The sequence below is a fragment of the Triturus cristatus genome, chromosome 10, assembly GCF_964204655.1.
Source record: "Triturus cristatus chromosome 10, aTriCri1.1, whole genome shotgun sequence".
Classification (NCBI taxonomy): domain Eukaryota; kingdom Metazoa; phylum Chordata; class Amphibia; order Caudata; family Salamandridae; genus Triturus; species Triturus cristatus.
The window spans coordinates 855,505,032-855,532,225 of record NC_140593.1 but is presented as its reverse complement, the minus strand read 5'-3'; the positions used below and the strand labels follow the sequence as shown (position 1 = coordinate 855,532,225).

The 27,194-nt window shown below is 47.0% G+C and overlaps 20 non-coding genes across 20 annotated transcripts; all 20 read left to right on the top strand.

Annotated features, from left to right (window-relative positions):
• The first annotated feature begins 959 nt into the window (after positions 1–959).
• TRNAV-AAC (transfer RNA valine (anticodon AAC)) lies at positions 960–1,032 on the top strand. Its single transcript has one exon. It is a non-coding gene; the product is annotated as a tRNA-Val (tRNA).
• A 288-nt stretch (positions 1,033–1,320) lies between these two features.
• TRNAL-CAA (transfer RNA leucine (anticodon CAA)) lies at positions 1,321–1,432 on the top strand. Its single transcript has 2 exons — positions 1,321–1,358; positions 1,387–1,432. It is a non-coding gene; the product is annotated as a tRNA-Leu (tRNA).
• A 2,364-nt stretch (positions 1,433–3,796) lies between these two features.
• On the top strand, positions 3,797–3,869 carry TRNAV-AAC (transfer RNA valine (anticodon AAC)). The gene has a single exon. It is a non-coding gene; the product is annotated as a tRNA-Val (tRNA).
• Positions 3,870–4,157: 288 nt separating this feature from the next.
• TRNAL-CAA (transfer RNA leucine (anticodon CAA)) lies at positions 4,158–4,269 on the top strand. The gene is made up of 2 exons: positions 4,158–4,195; positions 4,224–4,269. It is a non-coding gene; the product is annotated as a tRNA-Leu (tRNA).
• Positions 4,270–6,633: 2,364 nt separating this feature from the next.
• TRNAV-AAC (transfer RNA valine (anticodon AAC)) lies at positions 6,634–6,706 on the top strand. The gene has a single exon. It is a non-coding gene; the product is annotated as a tRNA-Val (tRNA).
• A 288-nt stretch (positions 6,707–6,994) lies between these two features.
• On the top strand, positions 6,995–7,106 carry TRNAL-CAA (transfer RNA leucine (anticodon CAA)). Its single transcript has 2 exons — positions 6,995–7,032; positions 7,061–7,106. It is a non-coding gene; the product is annotated as a tRNA-Leu (tRNA).
• A 2,364-nt stretch (positions 7,107–9,470) lies between these two features.
• On the top strand, positions 9,471–9,543 carry TRNAV-AAC (transfer RNA valine (anticodon AAC)). Its single transcript has one exon. It is a non-coding gene; the product is annotated as a tRNA-Val (tRNA).
• A 288-nt stretch (positions 9,544–9,831) lies between these two features.
• Positions 9,832–9,943, top strand: TRNAL-CAA (transfer RNA leucine (anticodon CAA)). The gene is made up of 2 exons: positions 9,832–9,869; positions 9,898–9,943. It is a non-coding gene; the product is annotated as a tRNA-Leu (tRNA).
• A 2,364-nt stretch (positions 9,944–12,307) lies between these two features.
• Positions 12,308–12,380, top strand: TRNAV-AAC (transfer RNA valine (anticodon AAC)). The gene has a single exon. It is a non-coding gene; the product is annotated as a tRNA-Val (tRNA).
• A 288-nt stretch (positions 12,381–12,668) lies between these two features.
• TRNAL-CAA (transfer RNA leucine (anticodon CAA)) lies at positions 12,669–12,780 on the top strand. The gene is made up of 2 exons: positions 12,669–12,706; positions 12,735–12,780. It is a non-coding gene; the product is annotated as a tRNA-Leu (tRNA).
• Positions 12,781–15,144: 2,364 nt separating this feature from the next.
• Positions 15,145–15,217, top strand: TRNAV-AAC (transfer RNA valine (anticodon AAC)). Its single transcript has one exon. It is a non-coding gene; the product is annotated as a tRNA-Val (tRNA).
• A 288-nt stretch (positions 15,218–15,505) lies between these two features.
• On the top strand, positions 15,506–15,617 carry TRNAL-CAA (transfer RNA leucine (anticodon CAA)). Its single transcript has 2 exons — positions 15,506–15,543; positions 15,572–15,617. It is a non-coding gene; the product is annotated as a tRNA-Leu (tRNA).
• Positions 15,618–17,981: 2,364 nt separating this feature from the next.
• Positions 17,982–18,054, top strand: TRNAV-AAC (transfer RNA valine (anticodon AAC)). The gene has a single exon. It is a non-coding gene; the product is annotated as a tRNA-Val (tRNA).
• Positions 18,055–18,342: 288 nt separating this feature from the next.
• On the top strand, positions 18,343–18,454 carry TRNAL-CAA (transfer RNA leucine (anticodon CAA)). Its single transcript has 2 exons — positions 18,343–18,380; positions 18,409–18,454. It is a non-coding gene; the product is annotated as a tRNA-Leu (tRNA).
• A 2,364-nt stretch (positions 18,455–20,818) lies between these two features.
• On the top strand, positions 20,819–20,891 carry TRNAV-AAC (transfer RNA valine (anticodon AAC)). The gene has a single exon. It is a non-coding gene; the product is annotated as a tRNA-Val (tRNA).
• A 288-nt stretch (positions 20,892–21,179) lies between these two features.
• TRNAL-CAA (transfer RNA leucine (anticodon CAA)) lies at positions 21,180–21,291 on the top strand. The gene is made up of 2 exons: positions 21,180–21,217; positions 21,246–21,291. It is a non-coding gene; the product is annotated as a tRNA-Leu (tRNA).
• A 2,364-nt stretch (positions 21,292–23,655) lies between these two features.
• TRNAV-AAC (transfer RNA valine (anticodon AAC)) lies at positions 23,656–23,728 on the top strand. The gene has a single exon. It is a non-coding gene; the product is annotated as a tRNA-Val (tRNA).
• Positions 23,729–24,016: 288 nt separating this feature from the next.
• On the top strand, positions 24,017–24,128 carry TRNAL-CAA (transfer RNA leucine (anticodon CAA)). The gene is made up of 2 exons: positions 24,017–24,054; positions 24,083–24,128. It is a non-coding gene; the product is annotated as a tRNA-Leu (tRNA).
• Positions 24,129–26,492: 2,364 nt separating this feature from the next.
• Positions 26,493–26,565, top strand: TRNAV-AAC (transfer RNA valine (anticodon AAC)). Its single transcript has one exon. It is a non-coding gene; the product is annotated as a tRNA-Val (tRNA).
• Positions 26,566–26,853: 288 nt separating this feature from the next.
• Positions 26,854–26,965, top strand: TRNAL-CAA (transfer RNA leucine (anticodon CAA)). Its single transcript has 2 exons — positions 26,854–26,891; positions 26,920–26,965. It is a non-coding gene; the product is annotated as a tRNA-Leu (tRNA).
• The last annotated feature ends 229 nt before the right edge of the window (positions 26,966–27,194 follow it).

Sequence of the window (27,194 nt, the reverse complement as noted above, 5' to 3'; positions counted from 1 at the left end):
AGTGGTTATCACATTCGCTTTACACGCGAAAGGTCCCTGGTTCGAGACCGGGCAGAAAGAGCAGTTTTCTGTTTTTCACACAGTTTGCATTTACTCTCTCAATTTATAGGAAAGCTGAGATAATGGAAGCTGTCTATCCCTCACCAGCGTGATGTACTGTGCTCCAGGGGTATCAGTGACAGCTCAAAAAGAGAAGTGACGATAGTTTGCGCTATTCGTTTGCACGTCCTTGTGTACTGAAGGTTGGGCCTACTTCATGAAAGCAAGGCATGAGAGCAGAAATGGTTTTATTGACCTCACCGAGAGCATACACCTAGAACAAACAAAATGTCTGAAGGATAGAGGCATTTTCATTTCTTGTTCGATGACGGCCATGGAAAAGACAGCAACCATATTGCAGAAGAGAGCAGCATGTGCAGTTGCTTGCTTTGGGTGAAGCATTCACTAACTCGCTGCCAATAACCCCCGGAGCCGGTGCGAAAGGCGACTCTTGTGTGCCTCGGCTCGTTGGTCTAGGGGTATCATTCTCGATTAGGGTGCGAGAGGTCCCGGGTTCAAATCCCGGACGAGCCCTTTTTCAGAGGTAAACATACGAATCCTACTCAAAACTCACAATGCCTGACTATTTCTCATTACACTCGCCGCATTGTTGCACAAAATATTTTGAACCTCATAAGAAACATGGATCACCGTGCTTTTTCTGCCTTCATGCTTAGTCTGTGTGTGTCCCAGGTGATGCTTTCCCAAGCTGTACTTGCTGGCATTTAGGCATCAGATATTTGTCTGTCGATGCCTGCATAAGTCAATTTTTAATACGTCTAATTGCAAGTATGTTGGCTGATATCTCTGCAGTTTTCACACTTGTTCCTCGCTTTCTGAGTGGCTGCTGATACAGCAGAATAGAAGTAGAGAGAACCCTTGAGAGGAACCTTGCTCTAACAGTAAAACACAGCAAGTGAGTTTCTGTAGTGTAGTGGTCATCACGTTCGCCTAACACGCGAAAGGTCCCCGGTTCGAGACCGGGCAGAAACACTGTGCATGAGCTGCTTTTATGTGCACCCTCTAAAACCTTATTATCTCAATGCAAGCTTAAGAAGAGGCGGTCCTTGAACCCAGCGACCCATGGGAAACTTCCTTTACTTTTGCAAGACGAAACAAAGTAATCCGCATCCATCAGTGGTCGCTCTTGTGCCTAGCTTTTTTTTTGTCATGCCATGTTGTATTGTGGGGTCTTTACACTTGTGACATTGCTGTGAACGTTGTAAGTGCAAACATTGGCAGGTGCAGTCAGAAGAGTCAGATCTGTGCACACCCAGGGCTGTCAGGATGGCCGAGTGGTCTAAGGCGCCAGACTCAAGAGAGCTTGATCTTCAGTGCAACTGAGACTTCTGGTCTCCTCATGGAGGCGTGGGTTCAAATCCCACTTCTGACAGGTTTCTTTTACACCCTTAAATCGTCCTGTTTTTTGCAGTGCATTCCCACACACCACAATCTTTGCACGGACCTGTAACATATGACGAGAAATCCACCAACGATCAGGCTGGGCCCTCAATCACAATTCCATGTATTCCTGGAAGGGACACCTCAGGCACACCTTCAGTTAAATTTGCACTCCATCACACAAACTGCCGTGCTGGTTTCTCATTAAGCAGTTGATCCCATCTTTGTTGTGAGGCTCTCCTGCCACCTTTTGGGCGGAGAAGGCACTGTCCCTGCAACAACACAGGCAGACATGTTCAACAGGGCTTCCTGGTTATGTGGGAGGAGCAGATTGTCATTGGTCCCCCCTTGCGAATTTTAATTTACATAAGGAAGACAGAGAGGTATCTGGGAGTAGGCAGTACACACGGACATTGAACTCTATCTTGTGATTTGCAGCCAATTCTAGATTGAGGCAGGAGGAAAGGAGGTGACTTGCCCAAAAATGGCCATCCTGGGAATTTAGCCACCCTGGGGCTCCCAGGTTAGTGTTTCAGTCCTGCGAGCCACTCATATAAATCTCGCCTGATCGAGCCTGATCGAGCGCTGAGTGAGCGTGTTTGAATCCAAGAATCAAATGCCTCTGTCTTAGGAGCAAGAATTGGCAGGCCCTCCCTTGCATCTGGGGTGGAAGTCTATGGGGCAAGTGTCCAGGACTTGCAGAGGAGTACAAGTGCCAGAAAGTGCCACAGTTCTCATCAGCGCTTTTTTTCTGCTCTCTGGCAGCTAGGATATCGACTGATCCCTTCCTTGCAAGAGTGAAAAAAACAACACCTTGAGAGAAAACATGACTTTTTGTGGTTCACATAGAGAGAGAGCAGCCAAATAGCCCTGCTTTGTTTCTGAAAGACGCATCAGAAATTGCTTAAAATGCCAACTGGGGAATCAGGCTCGTTGGTCTAGGGGTATGATTCTCGCTTCGGGTGCGAGAGGTCCCGGATTCAAATCCCGGACGAGCCCATGCTGTGGAATTATTTTTAGGCTTCTTATTATATAGGGCCATTTCTTCTTTTCAATGCTATAAGACGCCGTGTATGGTGAGAAAGTTCCTTTCCCTCTACGCTATTTCCCACTTTTGGCGTATAGAATTTCAGTGCCGGACTTCTTTGCAACTGCTTTTCTGGGGTGGACCATCAGTGTAGGAAAATTAAATGCAAAGTGTTTTTCTAGTGTGGTTTCAGGTATGGTTTTAAAATCGCCTTTTGGAATAAAAGGGGTCCTCGTTCCTTTCTTCCAAAGAAAGAGATCGGGTAAGGAGGGTCCAACTTTGAGCTTCATGGACATTGGCCCTTGGTCTGTGCATTCCAGCCCACTACATGCCAAGAAGGTTCCTGCAAGCGTGTCTGTTTCTGTAGTGTAGTGGTTATCACGTTCGCTTTACACGCGAAAGGTCCCTGGTTCGAGACCGGGCAGAAAGAGCAGTTTTCTGTTTTTCACACAGTTTGCATTTACTCTCTCAATTTATAGGAAAGCTGAGATAATGGAAGCTGTCTATCCCTCACCAGCGTGACGTACTGTGCTCCAGGGGTATCAGTGACAGCTCAAAAAGAGAAGTGACGATAGTTTGCGCTATTCGTTTGCACGTCCTTGTGTACTGAAGGTTGGGCCTACTTCATGAAAGCAAGGCATGAGAGCAGAAATGGTTTTATTGACCTCACCGAGAGCATACACCTAGAACAAACAAAATGTCTGAAGGATAGAGGCATTTTCATTTCTTGTTCGATGACGGCCATGGAAAAGACAGCAACCATATTGCAGAAGAGAGCAGCATGTGCAGTTGCTTGCTTTGGGTGAAGCATTCACTAACTCGCTGCCAATAACCCCCGGAGCCGGTGCGAAAGGCGACTCTTGTGTGCCTCGGCTCGTTGGTCTAGGGGTATGATTCTCGATTAGGGTGCGAGAGGTCCCGGGTTCAAATCCCGGACGAGCCCTTTTTCAGAGGTAAACATACGAATCCTACTCAAAACTCACAATGCCTGACTATTTCTCATTACACTCGCCGCATTGTTGCACAAAATATTTTGAACCTCATAAGAAACATGGATCACCGTGCTTTTTCTGCCTTCATGCTTAGTCTGTGTGTGTCCCAGGTGATGCTTTCCCAAGCTGTACTTGCTGGCATTTAGGCATCAGATATTTGTCTGTCGATGCCTGCATAAGTCAATTTTTAATACGTCTAATTGCAAGTATGTTGGCTGATATCTCTGCAGTTTTCACACTTGTTCCTCGCTTTCTGAGTGGCTGCTGATACAGCAGAATAGAAGTAGAGAGAACCCTTGAGAGGAACCTTGCTCTAACAGTAAAACACAGCAAGTGAGTTTCTGTAGTGTAGTGGTCATCATGTTCGCCTAACACGCGAAAGGTCCCTGGTTCGAGACCGGGCAGAAACACTGTGCATGAGCTGCTTTTATGTGCACCCTCTAAAACCTTATTATCTCAATGCAAGCTTAAGAAGAGGCGGTCCTTGAACCCAGCGAGCCATGGGAAACTTCCTTTACTTTTGCAAGACGAAACAAAGTAATCCGCATCCATCAGTGGTCGCTCTTGTGCCTAGCTTTTTTTTTGTCATGCCATGTTGTATTGTGGGGTCTTTACACTTGTGACATTGCTGTGAACGTTGTAAGTGCAAACATTGGCAGGTGCAGTCAGAAGAGTCAGATCTGTGCACACCCAGGGCTGTCAGGATGGCCGAGTGGTCTAAGGCGCCAGACTCAAGAGAGCTTGATCTTCAGTGCAACTGAGACTTCTGGTCTCCTCATGGAGGCGTGGGTTCAAATCCCACTTCTGACAGGTTTCTTTTACACCCTTAAATCGTCCTGTTTTTTGCAGTGCATTCCCACACACCACAATCTTTGCACGGACCTGTAACATATGACGAGAAATCCAGCAACGATCAGGCTGGGCCCTCAATCACAATTCCATGTATTCCTGGAAGGGACACCTCAGGCACACCTTCAGTTAAATTTGCACTCCATCACACAAACTGCCGTGCTGGTTTCTCATTAAGCAGTTGATCCCATCTTTGTTGTGAGGCTCTCCTGCCACCTTTTGGGCGGAGAAGGCACTGTCCCTGCAACAACACAGGCAGACATGTTCAACAGGGCTTCCTGGTTATGTGGGAGGAGCAGATTGTCATTGGTCCCCCCTTGCGAATTTTAATTTACATAAGGAAGACAGAGAGGTATCTGGGAGTAGGCAGTACACACGGACATTGAACTCTATCTTGTGATTTGCAGCCAATTCTAGATTGAGGCAGGAGGAAAGGAGGTGACTTGCCCAAAAATGGCCATCCTGGGAATTCAGCCACCCTGGGGCTCCCAGGTTAGTGTTTTAGTCCTGCGAGCCACTCATATAAATCTCGCCTGATCGAGCCTGATCGAGCGCTGAGTGAGCGTGTTTGAATCCAAGAATCAAATGCCTCTGTCTTAGGAGCAAGAATTGGCAGGCCCTCCCTTGCATCTGGGGTGGAAGTCTATGGGGCAAGTGTCCAGGACTTGCAGAGGAGTACAAGTGCCAGAAAGTGCCACAGTTCTCATCAGCGCCTTTTTTCTGCTCTCTGGCAGCTAGGATATCGACTGATCCCTTCCTTGCAAGAGTGAAAAAAACAACACCTTGAGAGAAAACATGACTTTTTGTGGTTCACATAGAGAGAGAGCAGCCAAATAGCCCTGCTTTGTTTCTGAAAGACGCATCAGAAATTGCTTAAAATGCCGACTGGGGAATCAGGCTCGTTGGTCTAGGGGTATGATTCTCGCTTCGGGTGCGAGAGGTCCCGGATTCAAATCCCGGACGAGCCCATGCTGTGGAATTATTTTTAGGCTGCTTATTATATAGGGCCATTTCTTCTTTTCAATGCTATAAGACGCCGTGTATGGTGAGAAAGTTCCTTTACCTCTACGCTATTTCCCACTTTTGGCGTATAGAATTTCAGTGCCGGACTTCTTTGCAACTGCTTTTCTGGGGTGGACCATCAGTGTAGGAAAATTAAATGCAAAGTGTTTTTCTAGTGTGGTTTCAGGTATGGTTTTAAAATCGCCTTTTGGAATAAAAGGGGTCCTCGTTCCTTTCTTCCAAAGAAAGAGATCGGGTAAGGAGGGTCCAACTTTGAGCTTCATGGACATTGGCCCTTGGTCTGTGCATTCCAGCCCACTACATGCCAAGAAGATTCCTGCAAGCGTGTCTGTTTCTGTAGTGTAGTGGTTATCACCTTCGCTTTACACGCGAAAGGTCCCTGGTTCGAGACCGGGCAGAAAGAGCAGTTTTCTGTTTTTCACACAGTTTGCATTTACTCTCTCAATTTATAGGAAAGCTGAGATAATGGAAGCTGTCTATCCCTCACCAGCGTGATGTACTGTGCTCCAGGGGTATCAGTGACAGCTCAAAAAGAGAAGTGACGATAGTTTGCGCTATTCGTTTGCACGTCCTTGTGTACTGAAGGTTGGGCCTACTTCATGAAAGCAAGGCATGAGAGCAGAAATGGTTTTATTGACCTCACCGAGAGCATACACCTAGAACAAACAAAATGTCTGAAGGATAGAGGCATTTTCATTTCTTGTTCGATGACGGCCATGGAAAAGACAGCAACCATATTGCAGAAGAGAGCAGCATGTGCAGTTGCTTGCTTTGGGTGAAGCATTCACTAACTCGCTGCCAATAACCCCCGGAGCCGGTGCGAAAGGCGACTCTTGTGTGCCTCGGCTCGTTGGTCTAGGGGTATGATTCTCGATTAGGGTGCGAGAGGTCCCGGGTTCAAATCCCGGACGAGCTCTTTTTCAGAGGTAAACATACGAATCCTACTCAAAACTCACAATGCCTGACTATTTCTCATTACACTCGCCGCATTGTTGCACAAAATATTTTGAACCTCATAAGAAACATGGATCACCGTGCTTTTTCTGCCTTCATGCTTAGTCTCTGTGTGTCCCAGGTGATGCTTTCCCAAGCTGTACTTGCTGGCATTTAGGCATCAGATATTTGTCTGTCGATGCCTGCATAAGTCAATTTTTAATACGTCTAATTGCAAGTATGTTGGCTGATATCTCTGCAGTTTTCACACTTGTTCCTCGCTTTCTGAGTGGCTGCTGATACAGCAGAATAGAAGTAGAGAGAACCCTTGAGAGGAACCTTGCTCTAACAGTAAAACACAGCAAGTGAGTTTCTGTAGTGTAGTGGTCATCACGTTCGCCTAACACGCGAAAGGTCCCTGGTTCGAGACCGGGCAGAAACACTGTGCATGAGCTGCTTTTATGTGCACCCTCTAAAACCTTATTATCTCAATGCAAGCTTAAGAAGAGGCGGTCCTTGAACCCAGCGACCCATGGGAAACTTCCTTTACTTTTGCAAGACGAAACAAAGTAATCCGCATCCATCAGTGGTCGCTCTTGTGCCTAGCTTTTTTTTTGTCATGCCATGTTGTATTGTGGGGTCTTTACACTTGTGACATTGCTGTGAACGTTGTAAGTGCAAACATTGGCAGGTGCAGTCAGAAGAGTCAGATCTGTGCACACCCAGGGCTGTCAGGATGGCCGAGTGGTCTAAGGCGCCAGACTCAAGAGAGCTTGATCTTCAGTGCAACTGAGACTTCTGGTCTCCTCATGGAGGCGTGGGTTCAAATCCCACTTCTGACAGGTTTCTTTTACACCCTTAAATCGTCCTGTTTTTTGCAGTGCATTCCCACACACCACAATCTTTGCACGGACCTGTAACATATGACGAGAAATCCACCAACGATCAGGCTGGGCCCTCAATCACAATTCCATGTATTCCTGGAAGGGACACCTCAGGCACACCTTCAGTTAAATTTGCACTCCATCACACAAACTGCCGTGCTGGTTTCTCATTAAGCAGTTGATCCCATCTTTGTTGTGAGGCTCTCCTGCCACCTTTTGGGCGGAGAAGGCACTGTCCCTGCAACAACACAGGCAGACATGTTCAACAGGGCTTCCTGGTTATGTGGGAGGAGCAGATTGTCATTGGTCCCCCCTTGCGAATTTTAATTTACATAAGGAAGACAGAGAGGTATCTGGGAGTAGGCAGTACACAAGGACATTGAACTCTATCTTGTGATTTGCAGCCAATTCTATATTGAGGCAGGAGGAAAGGAGGTGACTTGCCCAAAAATGGCCATCCTGGGAATTCAGCCACCCTGGGGCTCCCAGGTTAGTGTTTCAGTCCTGCGAGCCACTCATATAAATCTCGCCTGATCGAGCCTGATCGAGCGCTGAGTGAGCGTGTTTGAATCCAAGAATCAAATGCCTCTGTCTTAGGAGCAAGAATTGGCAGGCCCTCCCTTGCATCTGGGGTGGAAGTCTATGGGGCAAGTGTCCAGGACTTGCAGAGGAGTACAAGTGCCAGAAAGTGCCACAGTTCTCATCAGCGCTTTTTTTCTGCTCTCTGGCAGCTAGGATATCGACTGATCCCTTCCTTGCAAGAGTGAAAAAAACAACACCTTGAGAGAAAACATGACTTTTTGTGGTTCACATAGAGAGAGAGCAGCCAAATAGCCCTGCTTTGTTTCTGAAAGACGCATCAGAAATTGCTTAAAATGCCAACTGGGGAATCAGGCTCGTTGGTCTAGGGGTATGATTCTCGCTTCGGGTGCGAGAGGTCCCGGATTCAAATCCCGGACGAGCCCATGCTGTGGAATTATTTTTAGGCTTCTTATTATATAGGGCCATTTCTTCTTTTCAATGCTATAAGACGCCGTGTATGGTGAGAAAGTTCCTTTCCCTCTACGCTATTTCCCACTTTTGGCGTATAGAATTTCAGTGCCGGACTTCTTTGCAACTGCTTTTCTGGGGTGGACCATCAGTGTAGGAAAATTAAATGCAAAGTGTTTTTCTAGTGTGGTTTCAGGTATGGTTTTAAAATCGCCTTTTGGAATAAAAGGGGTCCTCGTTCCTTTCTTCCAAAGAAAGAGATCGGGTAAGGAGGGTCCAACTTTGAGCTTCATGGACATTGGCCCTTGGTCTGTGCATTCCAGCCCACTACATGCCAAGAAGGTTCCTGCAAGCGTGTCTGTTTCTGTAGTGTAGTGGTTATCACGTTCGCTTTACACGCGAAAGGTCCCTGGTTCGAGACCGGGCAGAAAGAGCAGTTTTCTGTTTTTCACACAGTTTGCATTTACTCTCTCAATTTATAGGAAAGCTGAGATAATGGAAGCTGTCTATCCCTCACCAGCGTGACGTACTGTGCTCCAGGGGTATCAGTGACAGCTCAAAAAGAGAAGTGACGATAGTTTGCGCTATTCGTTTGCACGTCCTTGTGTACTGAAGGTTGGGCCTACTTCATGAAAGCAAGGCATGAGAGCAGAAATGGTTTTATTGACCTCACCGAGAGCATACACCTAGAACAAACAAAATGTCTGAAGGATAGAGGCATTTTCATTTCTTGTTCGATGACGGCCATGGAAAAGACAGCAACCATATTGCAGAAGAGAGCAGCATGTGCAGTTGCTTGCTTTGGGTGAAGCATTCACTAACTCGCTGCCAATAACCCCCGGAGCCGGTGCGAAAGGCGACTCTTGTGTGCCTCGGCTCGTTGGTCTAGGGGTATGATTCTCGATTAGGGTGCGAGAGGTCCCGGGTTCAAATCCCGGACGAGCCCTTTTTCAGAGGTAAACATACGAATCCTACTCAAAACTCACAATGCCTGACTATTTCTCATTACACTCGCCGCATTGTTGCACAAAATATTTTGAACCTCATAAGAAACATGGATCACCGTGCTTTTTCTGCCTTCATGCTTAGTCTGTGTGTGTCCCAGGTGATGCTTTCCCAAGCTGTACTTGCTGGCATTTAGGCATCAGATATTTGTCTGTCGATGCCTGCATAAGTCAATTTTTAATACGTCTAATTGCAAGTATGTTGGCTGATATCTCTGCAGTTTTCACACTTGTTCCTCGCTTTCTGAGTGGCTGCTGATACAGCAGAATAGAAGTAGAGAGAACCCTTGAGAGGAACCTTGCTCTAACAGTAAAACACAGCAAGTGAGTTTCTGTAGTGTAGTGGTCATCACGTTCGCCTAACACGCGAAAGGTCCCTGGTTCGAGACCGGGCAGAAACACTGTGCATGAGCTGCTTTTATGTGCACCCTCTAAAACCTTATTATCTCAATGCAAGCTTAAGAAGAGGCGGTCCTTGAACCCAGCGAGCCATGGGAAACTTCCTTTACTTTTGCAAGACGAAACAAAGTAATCCGCATCCATCAGTGGTCGCTCTTGTGCCTAGCTTTTTTTTTGTCATGCCATGTTGTATTGTGGGGTCTTTACACTTGTGACATTGCTGTGAACGTTGTAAGTGCAAACATTGGCAGGTGCAGTCAGAAGAGTCAGATCTGTGCACACCCAGGGCTGTCAGGATGGCCGAGTGGTCTAAGGCGCCAGACTCAAGAGAGCTTGATCTTCAGTGCAACTGAGACTTCTGGTCTCCTCATGGAGGCGTGGGTTCAAATCCCACTTCTGACAGGTTTCTTTTACACCCTTAAATCGTCCTGTTTTTTGCAGTGCATTCCCACACACCACAATCTTTGCACGGACCTGTAACATATGACGAGAAATCCAGCAACGATCAGGCTGGGCCCTCAATCACAATTCCATGTATTCCTGGAAGGGACACCTCAGGCACACCTTCAGTTAAATTTGCACTCCATCACACAAACTGCCGTGCTGGTTTCTCATTAAGCAGTTGATCCCATCTTTGTTGTGAGGCTCTCCTGCCACCTTTTGGGCGGAGAAGGCACTGTCCCTGCAACAACACAGGCAGACATGTTCAACAGGGCTTCCTGGTTATGTGGGAGGAGCAGATTGTCATTGGTCCCCCCTTGCGAATTTTAATTTACATAAGGAAGACAGAGAGGTATCTGGGAGTAGGCAGTACACACGGACATTGAACTCTATCTTGTGATTTGCAGCCAATTCTAGATTGAGGCAGGAGGAAAGGAGGTGACTTGCCCAAAAATGGCCATCCTGGGAATTCAGCCACCCTGGGGCTCCCAGGTTAGTGTTTCAGTCCTGCGAGCCACTCATATAAATCTCGCCTGATCGAGCCTGATCGAGCGCTGAGTGAGCGTGTTTGAATCCAAGAATCAAATGCCTCTGTCTTAGGAGCAAGAATTGGCAGGCCCTCCCTTGCATCTGGGGTGGAAGTCTATGGGGCAAGTGTCCAGGACTTGCAGAGGAGTACAAGTGCCAGAAAGTGCCACAGTTCTCATCAGCGCCTTTTTTCTGCTCTCTGGCAGCTAGGATATCGACTGATCCCTTCCTTGCAAGAGTGAAAAAAACAACACCTTGAGAGAAAACATGACTTTTTGTGGTTCACATAGAGAGAGAGCAGCCAAATAGCCCTGCTTTGTTTCTGAAAGACGCATCAGAAATTGCTTAAAATGCCGACTGGGGAATCAGGCTCGTTGGTCTAGGGGTATGATTCTCGCTTCGGGTGCGAGAGGTCCCGGATTCAAATCCCGGACGAGCCCATGCTGTGGAATTATTTTTAGGCTGCTTATTATATAGGGCCATTTCTTCTTTTCAATGCTATAAGACGCCGTGTATGGTGAGAAAGTTCCTTTACCTCTACGCTATTTCCCACTTTTGGCGTATAGAATTTCAGTGCCGGACTTCTTTGCAACTGCTTTTCTGGGGTGGACCATCAGTGTAGGAAAATTAAATGCAAAGTGTTTTTCTAGTGTGGTTTCAGGTATGGTTTTAAAATCGCCTTTTGGAATAAAAGGGGTCCTCGTTCCTTTCTTCCAAAGAAAGAGATCGGGTAAGGAGGGTCCAACTTTGAGCTTCATGGACATTGGCCCTTGGTCTGTGCATTCCAGCCCACTACATGCCAAGAAGATTCCTGCAAGCGTGTCTGTTTCTGTAGTGTAGTGGTTATCACGTTCGCTTTACACGCGAAAGGTCCCTGGTTCGAGACCGGGCAGAAAGAGCAGTTTTCTGTTTTTCACACAGTTTGCATTTACTCTCTCAATTTATAGGAAAGCTGAGATAATGGAAGCTGTCTATCCCTCACCAGCGTGATGTACTGTGCTCCAGGGGTATCAGTGACAGCTCAAAAAGAGAAGTGACGATAGTTTGCGCTATTCGTTTGCACGTCCTTGTGTACTGAAGGTTGGGCCTACTTCATGAAAGCAAGGCATGAGAGCAGAAATGGTTTTATTGACCTCACCGAGAGCATACACCTAGAACAAACAAAATGTCTGAAGGATAGAGGCATTTTCATTTCTTGTTCGATGACGGCCATGGAAAAGACAGCAACCATATTGCAGAAGAGAGCAGCATGTGCAGTTGCTTGCTTTGGGTGAAGCATTCACTAACTCGCTGCCAATAACCCCCGGAGCCGGTGCGAAAGGCGACTCTTGTGTGCCTCGGCTCGTTGGTCTAGGGGTATGATTCTCGATTAGGGTGCGAGAGGTCCCGGGTTCAAATCCCGGACGAGCCCTTTTTCAGAGGTAAACATACGAATCCTACTCAAAACTCACAATGCCTGACTATTTCTCATTACACTCGCCGCATTGTTGCACAAAATATTTTGAACCTCATAAGAAACATGGATCACCGTGCTTTTTCTGCCTTCATGCTTAGTCTCTGTGTGTCCCAGGTGATGCTTTCCCAAGCTGTACTTGCTGGCATTTAGGCATCAGATATTTGTCTGTCGATGCCTGCATAAGTCAATTTTTAATACGTCTAATTGCAAGTATGTTGGCTGATATCTCTGCAGTTTTCACACTTGTTCCTCGCTTTCTGAGTGGCTGCTGATACAGCAGAATAGAAGTAGAGAGAACCCTTGAGAGGAACCTTGCTCTAACAGTATAACACAGCAAGTGAGTTTCTGTAGTGTAGTGGTCATCACGTTCGCCTAACACGCGAAAGGTCCCCGGTTCGAGACCGGGCAGAAACACTGTGCATGAGCTGCTTTTATGTGCACCCTCTAAAACCTTATTATCTCAATGCAAGCTTAAGAAGAGGCGGTCCTTGAACCCAGCGACCCATGGGAAACTTCCTTTACTTTTGCAAGACGAAACAAAGTAATCCGCATCCATCAGTGGTCGCTCTTGTGCCTAGCTTTTTTTTTGTCATGCCATGTTGTATTGTGGGGTCTTTACACTTGTGACATTGCTGTGAACGTTGTAAGTGCAAACATTGGCAGGTGCAGTCAGAAGAGTCAGATCTGTGCACACCCAGGGCTGTCAGGATGGCCGAGTGGTCTAAGGCGCCAGACTCAAGAGAGCTTGATCTTCAGTGCAACTGAGACTTCTGGTCTCCTCATGGAGGCGTGGGTTCAAATCCCACTTCTGACAGGTTTCTTTTACACCCTTAAATCGTCCTGTTTTTTGCAGTGCATTCCCACACACCACAATCTTTGCACGGACCTGTAACATATGACGAGAAATCCACCAACGATCAGGCTGGGCCCTCAATCACAATTCCATGTATTCCTGGAAGGGACACCTCAGGCACACCTTCAGTTAAATTTGCACTCCATCACACAAACTGCCGTGCTGGTTTCTCATTAAGCAGTTGATCCCATCTTTGTTGTGAGGCTCTCCTGCCACCTTTTGGGCGGAGAAGGCACTGTCCCTGCAACAACACAGGCAGACATGTTCAACAGGGCTTCCTGGTTATGTGGGAGGAGCAGATTGTCATTGGTCCCCCCTTGCGAATTTTAATTTACATAAGGAAGACAGAGAGGTATCTGGGAGTAGGCAGTACACAAGGACATTGAACTCTATCTTGTGATTTGCAGCCAATTCTAGATTGAGGCAGGAGGAAAGGAGGTGACTTGCCCAAAAATGGCCATCCTGGGAATTCAGCCACCCTGGGGCTCCCAGGTTAGTGTTTCAGTCCTGCGAGCCACTCATATAAATCTCGCCTGATCGAGCCTGATCGAGCGCTGAGTGAGCGTGTTTGAATCCAAGAATCAAATGCCTCTGTCTTAGGAGCAAGAATTGGCAGGCCCTCCCTTGCATCTGGGGTGGAAGTCTATGGGGCAAGTGTCCAGGACTTGCAGAGGAGTACAAGTGCCAGAAAGTGCCACAGTTCTCATCAGCGCTTTTTTTCTGCTCTCTGGCAGCTAGGATATCGACTGATCCCTTCCTTGCAAGAGTGAAAAAAACAACACCTTGAGAGAAAACATGACTTTTTGTGGTTCACATAGAGAGAGAGCAGCCAAATAGCCCTGCTTTGTTTCTGAAAGACGCATCAGAAATTGCTTAAAATGCCAACTGGGGAATCAGGCTCGTTGGTCTAGGGGTATGATTCTCGCTTCGGGTGCGAGAGGTCCCGGATTCAAATCCCGGACGAGCCCATGCTGTGGAATTATTTTTAGGCTTCTTATTATATAGGGCCATTTCTTCTTTTCAATGCTATAAGACGCCGTGTATGGTGAGAAAGTTCCTTTCCCTCTACGCTATTTCCCACTTTTGGCGTATAGAATTTCAGTGCCGGACTTCTTTGCAACTGCTTTTCTGGGGTGGACCATCAGTGTAGGAAAATTAAATGCAAAGTGTTTTTCTAGTGTGGTTTCAGGTATGGTTTTAAAATCGCCTTTTGGAATAAAAGGGGTCCTCGTTCCTTTCTTCCAAAGAAAGAGATCGGGTAAGGAGGGTCCAACTTTGAGCTTCATGGACATTGGCCCTTGGTCTGTGCATTCCAGCCCACTACATGCCAAGAAGGTTCCTGCAAGCGTGTCTGTTTCTGTAGTGTAGTGGTTATCACGTTCGCTTTACACGCGAAAGGTCCCTGGTTCGAGACCGGGCAGAAAGAGCAGTTTTCTGTTTTTCACACAGTTTGCATTTACTCTCTCAATTTATAGGAAAGCTGAGATAATGGAAGCTGTCTATCCCTCACCAGCGTGACGTACTGTGCTCCAGGGGTATCAGTGACAGCTCAAAAAGAGAAGTGACGATAGTTTGCGCTATTCGTTTGCACGTCCTTGTGTACTGAAGGTTGGGCCTACTTCATGAAAGCAAGGCATGAGAGCAGAAATGGTTTTATTGACCTCACCGAGAGCATACACCTAGAACAAACAAAATGTCTGAAGGATAGAGGCATTTTCATTTCTTGTTCGATGACGGCCATGGAAAAGACAGCAACCATATTGCAGAAGAGAGCAGCATGTGCAGTTGCTTGCTTTGGGTGAAGCATTCACTAACTCGCTGCCAATAACCCCCGGAGCCGGTGCGAAAGGCGACTCTTGTGTGCCTCGGCTCGTTGGTCTAGGGGTATGATTCTCGATTAGGGTGCGAGAGGTCCCGGGTTCAAATCCCGGACGAGCCCTTTTTCAGAGGTAAACATACGAATCCTACTCAAAACTCACAATGCCTGACTATTTCTCATTACACTCGCCGCATTGTTGCACAAAATATTTTGAACCTCATAAGAAACATGGATCACCGTGCTTTTTCTGCCTTCATGCTTAGTCTGTGTGTGTCCCAGGTGATGCTTTCCCAAGCTGTACTTGCTGGCATTTAGGCATCAGATATTTGTCTGTCGATGCCTGCATAAGTCAATTTTTAATACGTCTAATTGCAAGTATGTTGGCTGATATCTCTGCAGTTTTCACACTTGTTCCTCGCTTTCTGAGTGGCTGCTGATACAGCAGAATAGAAGTAGAGAGAACCCTTGAGAGGAACCTTGCTCTAACAGTAAAACACAGCAAGTGAGTTTCTGTAGTGTAGTGGTCATCACGTTCGCCTAACACGCGAAAGGTCCCTGGTTCGAGACCGGGCAGAAACACTGTGCATGAGCTGCTTTTATGTGCACCCTCTAAAACCCTATTATCTCAATGCAAGCTTAAGAAGAGGCGGTCCTTGAACCCAGCGAGCCATGGGAAACTTCCTTTACTTTTGCAAGACGAAACAAAGTAATCCGCATCCATCAGTGGTCGCTCTTGTGCCTAGCTTTTTTTTTGTCATGCCATGTTGTATTGTGGGGTCTTTACACTTGTGACATTGCTGTGAACGTTGTAAGTGCAAACATTGGCAGGTGCAGTCAGAAGAGTCAGATCTGTGCACACCCAGGGCTGTCAGGATGGCCGAGTGGTCTAAGGCGCCAGACTCAAGAGAGCTTGATCTTCAGTGCAACTGAGACTTCTGGTCTCCTCATGGAGGCGTGGGTTCAAATCCCACTTCTGACAGGTTTCTTTTACACCCTTAAATCGTCCTGTTTTTTGCAGTGCATTCCCACACACCACAATCTTTGCACGGACCTGTAACATATGACGAGAAATCCACCAACGATCAGGCTGGGCCCTCAATCACAATTCCATGTATTCCTGGAAGGGACACCTCAGGCACACCTTCAGTTAAATTTGCACTCCATCACACAAACTGCCGTGCTGGTTTCTCATTAAGCAGTTGATCCCATCTTTGTTGTGAGGCTCTCCTGCCACCTTTTGGGCGGAGAAGGCACTGTCCCTGCAACAACACAGGCAGACATGTTCAACAGGGCTTCCTGGTTATGTGGGAGGAGCAGATTGTCATTGGTCCCCCCTTGCGAATTTTAATTTACATAAGGAAGACAGAGAGGTATCTGCGAGTAGGCAGTACACACGGACATTGAACTCTATCTTGTGATTTGCAGCCAATTCTAGATTGAGGCAGGAGGAAAGGAGGTGACTTGCCCAAAAATGGCCATCCTGGGAATTCAGCCACCCTGGGGCTCCCAGGTTAGTGTTTCAGTCCTGCGAGCCACTCATATAAATCTCGCCTGATCGAGCCTGATCGAGCGCTGAGTGAGCGTGTTTGAATCCAAGAATCAAATGCCTCTGTCTTAGGAGCAAGAATTGGCAGGCCCTCCCTTGCATCTGGGGTGGAAGTCTATGGGGCAAGTGTCCAGGACTTGCAGAGGAGTACAAGTGCCAGAAAGTGCCACAGTTCTCATCAGCGCCTTTTTTCTGCTCTCTGGCAGCTAGGATATCGACTGATCCCTTCCTTGCAAGAGTGAAAAAAACAACACCTTGAGAGAAAACATGACTTTTTGTGGTTCACATAGAGAGAGAGCAGCCAAATAGCCCTGCTTTGTTTCTGAAAGACGCATCAGAAATTGCTTAAAATGCCGACTGGGGAATCAGGCTCGTTGGTCTAGGGGTATGATTCTCGCTTCGGGTGCGAGAGGTCCCGGATTCAAATCCCGGACGAGCCCATGCTGTGGAATTATTTTTAGGCTGCTTATTATATAGGGCCATTTCTTCTTTTCAATGCTATAAGACGCCGTGTATGGTGAGAAAGTTCCTTTACCTCTACGCTATTTCCCACTTTTGGCGTATAGAATTTCAGTGCCGGACTTCTTTGCAACTGCTTTTCTGGGGTGGACCATCAGTGTAGGAAAATTAAATGCAAAGTGTTTTTCTAGTGTGGTTTCAGGTATGGTTTTAAAATCGCCTTTTGGAATAAAAGGGGTCCTCGTTCCTTTCTTCCAAAGAAAGAGATCGGGTAAGGAGGGTCCAACTTTGAGCTTCATGGACATTGGCCCTTGGTCTGTGCATTCCAGCCCACTACATGCCAAGAAGATTCCTGCAAGCGTGTCTGTTTCTGTAGTGTAGTGGTTATCACGTTCGCTTTACACGCGAAAGGTCCCTGGTTCGAGACCGGGCAGAAAGAGCAGTTTTCTGTTTTTCACACAGTTTGCATTTACTCTCTCAATTTATAGGAAAGCTGAGATAATGGAAGCTGTCTATCCCTCACCAGCGTGATGTACTGTGCTCCAGGGGTATCAGTGACAGCTCAAAAAGAGAAGTGACGATAGTTTGCGCTATTCGTTTGCACGTCCTTGTGTACTGAAGGTTGGGCCTACTTCATGAAAGCAAGGCATGAGAGCAGAAATGGTTTTATTGACCTCACCGAGAGCATACACCTAGAACAAACAAAATGTCTGAAGGATAGAGGCATTTTCATTTCTTGTTCGATGACGGCCATGGAAAAGACAGCAACCATATTGCAGAAGAGAGCAGCATGTGCAGTTGCTTGCTTTGGGTGAAGCATTCACTAACTCGCTGCCAATAACCCCCGGAGCCGGTGCGAAAGGCGACTCTTGTGTGCCTCGGCTCGTTGGTCTAGGGGTATGATTCTCGATTAGGGTGCGAGAGGTCCCGGGTTCAAATCCCGGACGAGCCCTTTTTCAGAGGTAAACATACGAATCCTACTCAAAACTCACAATGCCTGACTATTTCTCATTACACTCGCCGCATTGTTGCACAAAATATTTTGAACCTCATAAGAAACATGGATCACCGTGCTTTTTCTGCCTTCATGCTTAGTCTCTGTGTGTCCCAGGTGATGCTTTCCCAAGCTGTACTTGCTGGCATTTAGGCATCAGATATTTGTCTGTCGATGCCTGCATAAGTCAATTTTTAATACGTCTAATTGCAAGTATGTTGGCTGATATCTCTGCAGTTTTCACACTTGTTCCTCGCTTTCTGAGTGGCTGCTGATACAGCAGAATAGAAGTAGAGAGAACCCTTGAGAGGAACCTTGCTCTAACAGTATAACACAGCAAGTGAGTTTCTGTAGTGTAGTGGTCATCACGTTCGCCTAACACGCGAAAGGTCCCCGGTTCGAGACCGGGCAGAAACACTGTGCATGAGCTGCTTTTATGTGCACCCTCTAAAACCTTATTATCTCAATGCAAGCTTAAGAAGAGGCGGTCCTTGAACCCAGCGACCCATGGGAAACTTCCTTTACTTTTGCAAGACGAAACAAAGTAATCCGCATCCATCAGTGGTCGCTCTTGTGCCTAGCTTTTTTTTTGTCATGCCATGTTGTATTGTGGGGTCTTTACACTTGTGACATTGCTGTGAACGTTGTAAGTGCAAACATTGGCAGGTGCAGTCAGAAGAGTCAGATCTGTGCACACCCAGGGCTGTCAGGATGGCCGAGTGGTCTAAGGCGCCAGACTCAAGAGAGCTTGATCTTCAGTGCAACTGAGACTTCTGGTCTCCTCATGGAGGCGTGGGTTCAAATCCCACTTCTGACAGGTTTCTTTTACACCCTTAAATCGTCCTGTTTTTTGCAGTGCATTCCCACACACCACAATCTTTGCACGGACCTGTAACATATGACGAGAAATCCACCAACGATCAGGCTGGGCCCTCAATCACAATTCCATGTATTCCTGGAAGGGACACCTCAGGCACACCTTCAGTTAAATTTGCACTCCATCACACAAACTGCCGTGCTGGTTTCTCATTAAGCAGTTGATCCCATCTTTGTTGTGAGGCTCTCCTGCCACCTTTTGGGCGGAGAAGGCACTGTCCCTGCAACAACACAGGCAGACATGTTCAACAGGGCTTCCTGGTTATGTGGGAGGAGCAGATTGTCATTGGTCCCCCCTTGCGAATTTTAATTTACATAAGGAAGACAGAGAGGTATCTGGGAGTAGGCAGTACACAAGGACATTGAACTCTATCTTGTGATTTGCAGCCAATTCTAGATTGAGGCAGGAGGAAAGGAGGTGACTTGCCCAAAAATGGCCATCCTGGGAATTCAGCCACCCTGGGGCTCCCAGGTTAGTGTTTCAGTCCTGCGAGCCACTCATATAAATCTCGCCTGATCGAGCCTGATCGAGCGCTGAGTGAGCGTGTTTGAATCCAAGAATCAAATGCCTCTGTCTTAGGAGCAAGAATTGGCAGGCCCTCCCTTGCATCTGGGGTGGAAGTCTATGGGGCAAGTGTCCAGGACTTGCAGAGGAGTACAAGTGCCAGAAAGTGCCACAGTTCTCATCAGCGCTTTTTTTCTGCTCTCTGGCAGCTAGGATATCGACTGATCCCTTCCTTGCAAGAGTGAAAAAAACAACACCTTGAGAGAAAACATGACTTTTTGTGGTTCACATAGAGAGAGAGCAGCCAAATAGCCCTGCTTTGTTTCTGAAAGACGCATCAGAAATTGCTTAAAATGCCAACTGGGGAATCAGGCTCGTTGGTCTAGGGGTATGATTCTCGCTTCGGGTGCGAGAGGTCCCGGATTCAAATCCCGGACGAGCCCATGCTGTGGAATTATTTTTAGGCTTCTTATTATATAGGGCCATTTCTTCTTTTCAATGCTATAAGACGCCGTGTATGGTGAGAAAGTTCCTTTCCCTCTACGCTATTTCCCACTTTTGGCGTATAGAATTTCAGTGCCGGACTTCTTTGCAACTGCTTTTCTGGGGTGGACCATCAGTGTAGGAAAATTAAATGCAAAGTGTTTTTCTAGTGTGGTTTCAGGTATGGTTTTAAAATCGCCTTTTGGAATAAAAGGGGTCCTCGTTCCTTTCTTCCAAAGAAAGAGATCGGGTAAGGAGGGTCCAACTTTGAGCTTCATGGACATTGGCCCTTGGTCTGTGCATTCCAGCCCACTACATGCCAAGAAGGTTCCTGCAAGCGTGTCTGTTTCTGTAGTGTAGTGGTTATCACGTTCGCTTTACACGCGAAAGGTCCCTGGTTCGAGACCGGGCAGAAAGAGCAGTTTTCTGTTTTTCACACAGTTTGCATTTACTCTCTCAATTTATAGGAAAGCTGAGATAATGGAAGCTGTCTATCCCTCACCAGCGTGACGTACTGTGCTCCAGGGGTATCAGTGACAGCTCAAAAAGAGAAGTGACGATAGTTTGCGCTATTCGTTTGCACGTCCTTGTGTACTGAAGGTTGGGCCTACTTCATGAAAGCAAGGCATGAGAGCAGAAATGGTTTTATTGACCTCACCGAGAGCATACACCTAGAACAAACAAAATGTCTGAAGGATAGAGGCATTTTCATTTCTTGTTCGATGACGGCCATGGAAAAGACAGCAACCATATTGCAGAAGAGAGCAGCATGTGCAGTTGCTTGCTTTGGGTGAAGCATTCACTAACTCGCTGCCAATAACCCCCGGAGCCGGTGCGAAAGGCGACTCTTGTGTGCCTCGGCTCGTTGGTCTAGGGGTATGATTCTCGATTAGGGTGCGAGAGGTCCCGGGTTCAAATCCCGGACGAGCCCTTTTTCAGAGGTAAACATACGAATCCTACTCAAAACTCACAATGCCTGACTATTTCTCATTACACTCGCCGCATTGTTGCACAAAATATTTTGAACCTCATAAGAAACATGGATCACCGTGCTTTTTCTGCCTTCATGCTTAGTCTGTGTGTGTCCCAGGTGATGCTTTCCCAAGCTGTACTTGCTGGCATTTAGGCATCAGATATTTGTCTGTCGATGCCTGCATAAGTCAATTTTTAATACGTCTAATTGCAAGTATGTTGGCTGATATCTCTGCAGTTTTCACACTTGTTCCTCGCTTTCTGAGTGGCTGCTGATACAGCAGAATAGAAGTAGAGAGAACCCTTGAGAGGAACCTTGCTCTAACAGTAAAACACAGCAAGTGAGTTTCTGTAGTGTAGTGGTCATCACGTTCGCCTAACACGCGAAAGGTCCCTGGTTCGAGACCGGGCAGAAACACTGTGCATGAGCTGCTTTTATGTGCACCCTCTAAAACCTTATTATCTCAATGCAAGCTTAAGAAGAGGCGGTCCTTGAACCCAGCGAGCCATGGGAAACTTCCTTTACTTTTGCAAGACGAAACAAAGTAATCCGCATCCATCAGTGGTCGCTCTTGTGCCTAGCTTTTTTTTTGTCATGCCATGTTGTATTGTGGGGTCTTTACACTTGTGACATTGCTGTGAACGTTGTAAGTGCAAACATTGGCAGGTGCAGTCAGAAGAGTCAGATCTGTGCACACCCAGGGCTGTCAGGATGGCCGAGTGGTCTAAGGCGCCAGACTCAAGAGAGCTTGATCTTCAGTGCAACTGAGACTTCTGGTCTCCTCATGGAGGCGTGGGTTCAAATCCCACTTCTGACAGGTTTCTTTTACACCCTTAAATCGTCCTGTTTTTTGCAGTGCATTCCCACACACCACAATCTTTGCACGGACCTGTAACATATGACGAGAAATCCACCAACGATCAGGCTGGGCCCTCAATCACAATTCCATGTATTCCTGGAAGGGACACCTCAGGCACACCTTCAGTTAAATTTGCACTCCATCACACAAACTGCCGTGCTGGTTTCTCATTAAGCAGTTGATCCCATCTTTGTTGTGAGGCTCTCCTGCCACCTTTTGGGCGGAGAAGGCACTGTCCCTGCAACAACACAGGCAGACATGTTCAACAGGGCTTCCTGGTTATGTGGGAGGAGCAGATTGTCATTGGTCCCCCCTTGCGAATTTTAATTTACATAAGGAAGACAGAGAGGTATCTGCGAGTAGGCAGTACACACGGACATTGAACTCTATCTTGTGATTTGCAGCCAATTCTAGATTGAGGCAGGAGGAAAGGAGGTGACTTGCCCAAAAATGGCCATCCTGGGAATTCAGCCACCCTGGGGCTCCCAGGTTAGTGTTTCAGTCCTGCGAGCCACTCATATAAATCTCGCCTGATCGAGCCTGATCGAGCGCTGAGTGAGCGTGTTTGAATCCAAGAATCAAATGCCTCTGTCTTAGGAGCAAGAATTGGCAGGCCCTCCCTTGCATCTGGGGTGGAAGTCTATGGGGCAAGTGTCCAGGACTTGCAGAGGAGTACAAGTGCCAGAAAGTGCCACAGTTCTCATCAGCGCCTTTTTTCTGCTCTCTGGCAGCTAGGATATCGACTGATCCCTTCCTTGCAAGAGTGAAAAAAACAACACCTTGAGAGAAAACATGACTTTTTGTGGTTCACATAGAGAGAGAGCAGCCAAATAGCCCTGCTTTGTTTCTGAAAGACGCATCAGAAATTGCTTAAAATGCCGACTGGGGAATCAGGCTCGTTGGTCTAGGGGTATGATTCTCGCTTCGGGTGCGAGAGGTCCCGGATTCAAATCCCGGACGAGCCCATGCTGTGGAATTATTTTTAGGCTGCTTATTATATAGGGCCATTTCTTCTTTTCAATGCTATAAGACGCCGTGTATGGTGAGAAAGTTCCTTTCCCTCTACGCTATTTCCCACTTTTGGCGTATAGAATTTCAGTGCCGGACTTCTTTGCAACTGCTTTTCTGGGGTGGACCATCAGTGTAGGAAAATTAAATGCAAAGTGTTTTTCTAGTGTGGTTTCAGGTATGGTTTTAAAATCGCCTTTTGGAATAAAAGGGGTCCTCGTTCCTTTCTTCCAAAGAAAGAGATCGGGTAAGGAGGGTCCAACTTTGAGCTTCATGGACATTGGCCCTTGGTCTGTGCATTCCAGCCCACTACATGCCAAGAAGGTTCCTGCAAGCGTGTCTGTTTCTGTAGTGTAGTGGTTATCACGTTCGCTTTACACGCGAAAGGTCCCTGGTTCGAGACCGGGCAGAAAGAGCAGTTTTCTGTTTTTCACACAGTTTGCATTTACTCTCTCAATTTATAGGAAAGCTGAGATAATGGAAGCTGTCTATCCCTCACCAGCGTGACGTACTGTGCTCCAGGGGTATCAGTGACAGCTCAAAAAGAGAAGTGACGATAGTTTGCGCTATTCGTTTGCACGTCCTTGTGTACTGAAGGTTGGGCCTACTTCATGAAAGCAAGGCATGAGAGCAGAAATGGTTTTATTGACCTCACCGAGAGCATACACCTAGAACAAACAAAATGTCTGAAGGATAGAGGCATTTTCATTTCTTGTTCGATGACGGCCATGGAAAAGACAGCAACCATATTGCAGAAGAGAGCAGCATGTGCAGTTGCTTGCTTTGGGTGAAGCATTCACTAACTCGCTGCCAATAACCCCCGGAGCCGGTGCGAAAGGCGACTCTTGTGTGCCTCGGCTCGTTGGTCTAGGGGTATGATTCTCGATTAGGGTGCGAGAGGTCCCGGGTTCAAATCCCGGACGAGCCCTTTTTCAGAGGTAAACATACGAATCCTACTCAAAACTCACAATGCCTGACTATTTCTCATTACACTCGCCGCATTGTTGCACAAAATATTTTGAACCTCATAAGAAACATGGATCACCGTGCTTTTTCTGCCTTCATGCTTAGTCTGTGTGTGTCCCAGGTGATGCTTTCCCAAGCTGTACTTGCTGGCATTTAGGCATCAGATATTTGTCTGTCGATGCCTGCATAAGTCAATTTTTAATACGTCTAATTGCAAGTATGTTGGCTGATATCTCTGCAGTTTTCACACTTGTTCCTCGCTTTCTGAGTGGCTGCTGATACAGCAGAATAGAAGTAGAGAGAACCCTTGAGAGGAACCTTGCTCTAACAGTAAAACACAGCAAGTGAGTTTCTGTAGTGTAGTGGTCATCACGTTCGCCTAACACGCGAAAGGTCCCTGGTTCGAGACCGGGCAGAAACACTGTGCATGAGCTGCTTTTATGTGCACCCTCTAAAACCTTATTATCTCAATGCAAGCTTAAGAAGAGGCGGTCCTTGAACCCAGCGAGCCATGGGAAACTTCCTTTACTTTTGCAAGACGAAACAAAGTAATCCGCATCCATCAGTGGTCGCTCTTGTGCCTAGCTTTTTTTTTGTCATGCCATGTTGTATTGTGGGGTCTTTACACTTGTGACATTGCTGTGAACGTTGTAAGTGCAAACATTGGCAGGTGCAGTCAGAAGAGTCAGATCTGTGCACACCCAGGGCTGTCAGGATGGCCGAGTGGTCTAAGGCGCCAGACTCAAGAGAGCTTGATCTTCAGTGCAACTGAGACTTCTGGTCTCCTCATGGAGGCGTGGGTTCAAATCCCACTTCTGACAGGTTTCTTTTACACCCTTAAATCGTCCTGTTTTTTGCAGTGCATTCCCACACACCACAATCTTTGCACGGACCTGTAACATATGACGAGAAATCCACCAACGATCAGGCTGGGCCCTCAATCACAATTCCATGTATTCCTGGAAGGGACACCTCAGGCACACCTTCAGTTAAATTTGCACTCCATCACACAAACTGCCGTGCTGGTTTCTCATTAAGCAGTTGATCCCATCTTTGTTGTGAGGCTCTCCTGCCACCTTTTGGGCGGAGAAGGCACTGTCCCTGCAACAACACAGGCAGACATGTTCAACAGGGCTTCCTGGTTATGTGGGAGGAGCAGATTGTCATTGGTCCCCCCTTGCGAATTTTAATTTACATAAGGAAGACAGAGAGGTATCTGCGAGTAGGCAGTACACACGGACATTGAACTCTATCTTGTGATTTGCAGCCAATTCTAGATTGAGGCAGGAGGAAAGGAGGTGACTTGCCCAAAAATGGCCATCCTGGGAATTCAGCCACCCTGGGGCTCCCAGGTTAGTGTTTCAGTCCTGCGAGCCACTCATATAAATCTCGCCTGATCGAGCCTGATCGAGCGCTGAGTGAGCGTGTTTGAATCCAAGAATCAAATGCCTCTGTCTTAGGAGCAAGAATTGGCAGGCCCTCCCTTGCATCTGGGGTGGAAGTCTATGGGGCAAGTGTCCAGGACTTGCAGAGGAGTACAAGTGCCAGAAAGTGCCACAGTTCTCATCAGCGCCTTTTTTCTGCTCTCTGGCAGCTAGGATATCGACTGATCCCTTCCTTGCAAGAGTGAAAAAAACAACACCTTGAGAGAAAACATGACTTTTTGTGGTTCACATAGAGAGAGAGCAGCCAAATAGCCCTGCTTTGTTTCTGAAAGACGCATCAGAAATTGCTTAAAATGCCGACTGGGGAATCAGGCTCGTTGGTCTAGGGGTATGATTCTCGCTTCGGGTGCGAGAGGTCCCGGATTCAAATCCCGGACGAGCCCATGCTGTGGAATTATTTTTAGGCTGCTTATTATATAGGGCCATTTCTTCTTTTCAATGCTATAAGACGCCGTGTATGGTGAGAAAGTTCCTTTACCTCTACGCTATTTCCCACTTTTGGCGTATAGAATTTCAGTGCCGGACTTCTTTGCAACTGCTTTTCTGGGGTGGACCATCAGTGTAGGAAAATTAAATGCAAAGTGTTTTTCTAGTGTGGTTTCAGGTATGGTTTTAAAATCGCCTTTTGGAATAAAAGGGGTCCTCGTTCCTTTCTTCCAAAGAAAGAGATCGGGTAAGGAGGGTCCAACTTTGAGCTTCATGGACATTGGCCCTTGGTCTGTGCATTCCAGCCCACTACATGCCAAGAAGATTCCTGCAAGCGTGTCTGTTTCTGTAGTGTAGTGGTTATCACGTTCGCTTTACACGCGAAAGGTCCCTGGTTCGAGACCGGGCAGAAAGAGCAGTTTTCTGTTTTTCACACAGTTTGCATTTACTCTCTCAATTTATAGGAAAGCTGAGATAATGGAAGCTGTCTATCCCTCACCAGCGTGATGTACTGTGCTCCAGGGGTATCAGTGACAGCTCAAAAAGAGAAGTGACGATAGTTTGCGCTATTCGTTTGCACGTCCTTGTGTACTGAAGGTTGGGCCTACTTCATGAAAGCAAGGCATGAGAGCAGAAATGGTTTTATTGACCTCACCGAGAGCATACACCTAGAACAAACAAAATGTCTGAAGGATAGAGGCATTTTCATTTCTTGTTCGATGACGGCCATGGAAAAGACAGCAACCATATTGCAGAAGAGAGCAGCATGTGCAGTTGCTTGCTTTGGGTGAAGCATTCACTAACTCGCTGCCAATAACCCCCGGAGCCGGTGCGAAAGGCGACTCTTGTGTGCCTCGGCTCGTTGGTCTAGGGGTATGATTCTCGATTAGGGTGCGAGAGGTCCCGGGTTCAAATCCCGGACGAGCCCTTTTTCAGAGGTAAACATACGAATCCTACTCAAAACTCACAATGCCTGACTATTTCTCATTACACTCGCCGCATTGTTGCACAAAATATTTTGAACCTCATAAGAAACATGGATCACCGTGCTTTTTCTGCCTTCATGCTTAGTCTCTGTGTGTCCCAGGTGATGCTTTCCCAAGCTGTACTTGCTGGCATTTAGGCATCAGATATTTGTCTGTCGATGCCTGCATAAGTCAATTTTTAATACGTCTAATTGCAAGTATGTTGGCTGATATCTCTGCAGTTTTCACACTTGTTCCTCGCTTTCTGAGTGGCTGCTGATACAGCAGAATAGAAGTAGAGAGAACCCTTGAGAGGAACCTTGCTCTAACAGTATAACACAGCAAGTGAGTTTCTGTAGTGTAGTGGTCATCACGTTCGCCTAACACGCGAAAGGTCCCCGGTTCGAGACCGGGCAGAAACACTGTGCATGAGCTGCTTTTATGTGCACCCTCTAAAACCTTATTATCTCAATGCAAGCTTAAGAAGAGGCGGTCCTTGAACCCAGCGACCCATGGGAAACTTCCTTTACTTTTGCAAGACGAAACAAAGTAATCCGCATCCATCAGTGGTCGCTCTTGTGCCTAGCTTTTTTTTTGTCATGCCATGTTGTATTGTGGGGTCTTTACACTTGTGACATTGCTGTGAACGTTGTAAGTGCAAACATTGGCAGGTGCAGTCAGAAGAGTCAGATCTGTGCACACCCAGGGCTGTCAGGATGGCCGAGTGGTCTAAGGCGCCAGACTCAAGAGAGCTTGATCTTCAGTGCAACTGAGACTTCTGGTCTCCTCATGGAGGCGTGGGTTCAAATCCCACTTCTGACAGGTTTCTTTTACACCCTTAAATCGTCCTGTTTTTTGCAGTGCATTCCCACACACCACAATCTTTGCACGGACCTGTAACATATGACGAGAAATCCACCAACGATCAGGCTGGGCCCTCAATCACAATTCCATGTATTCCTGGAAGGGACACCTCAGGCACACCTTCAGTTAAATTTGCACTCCATCACACAAACTGCCGTGCTGGTTTCTCATTAAGCAGTTGATCCCA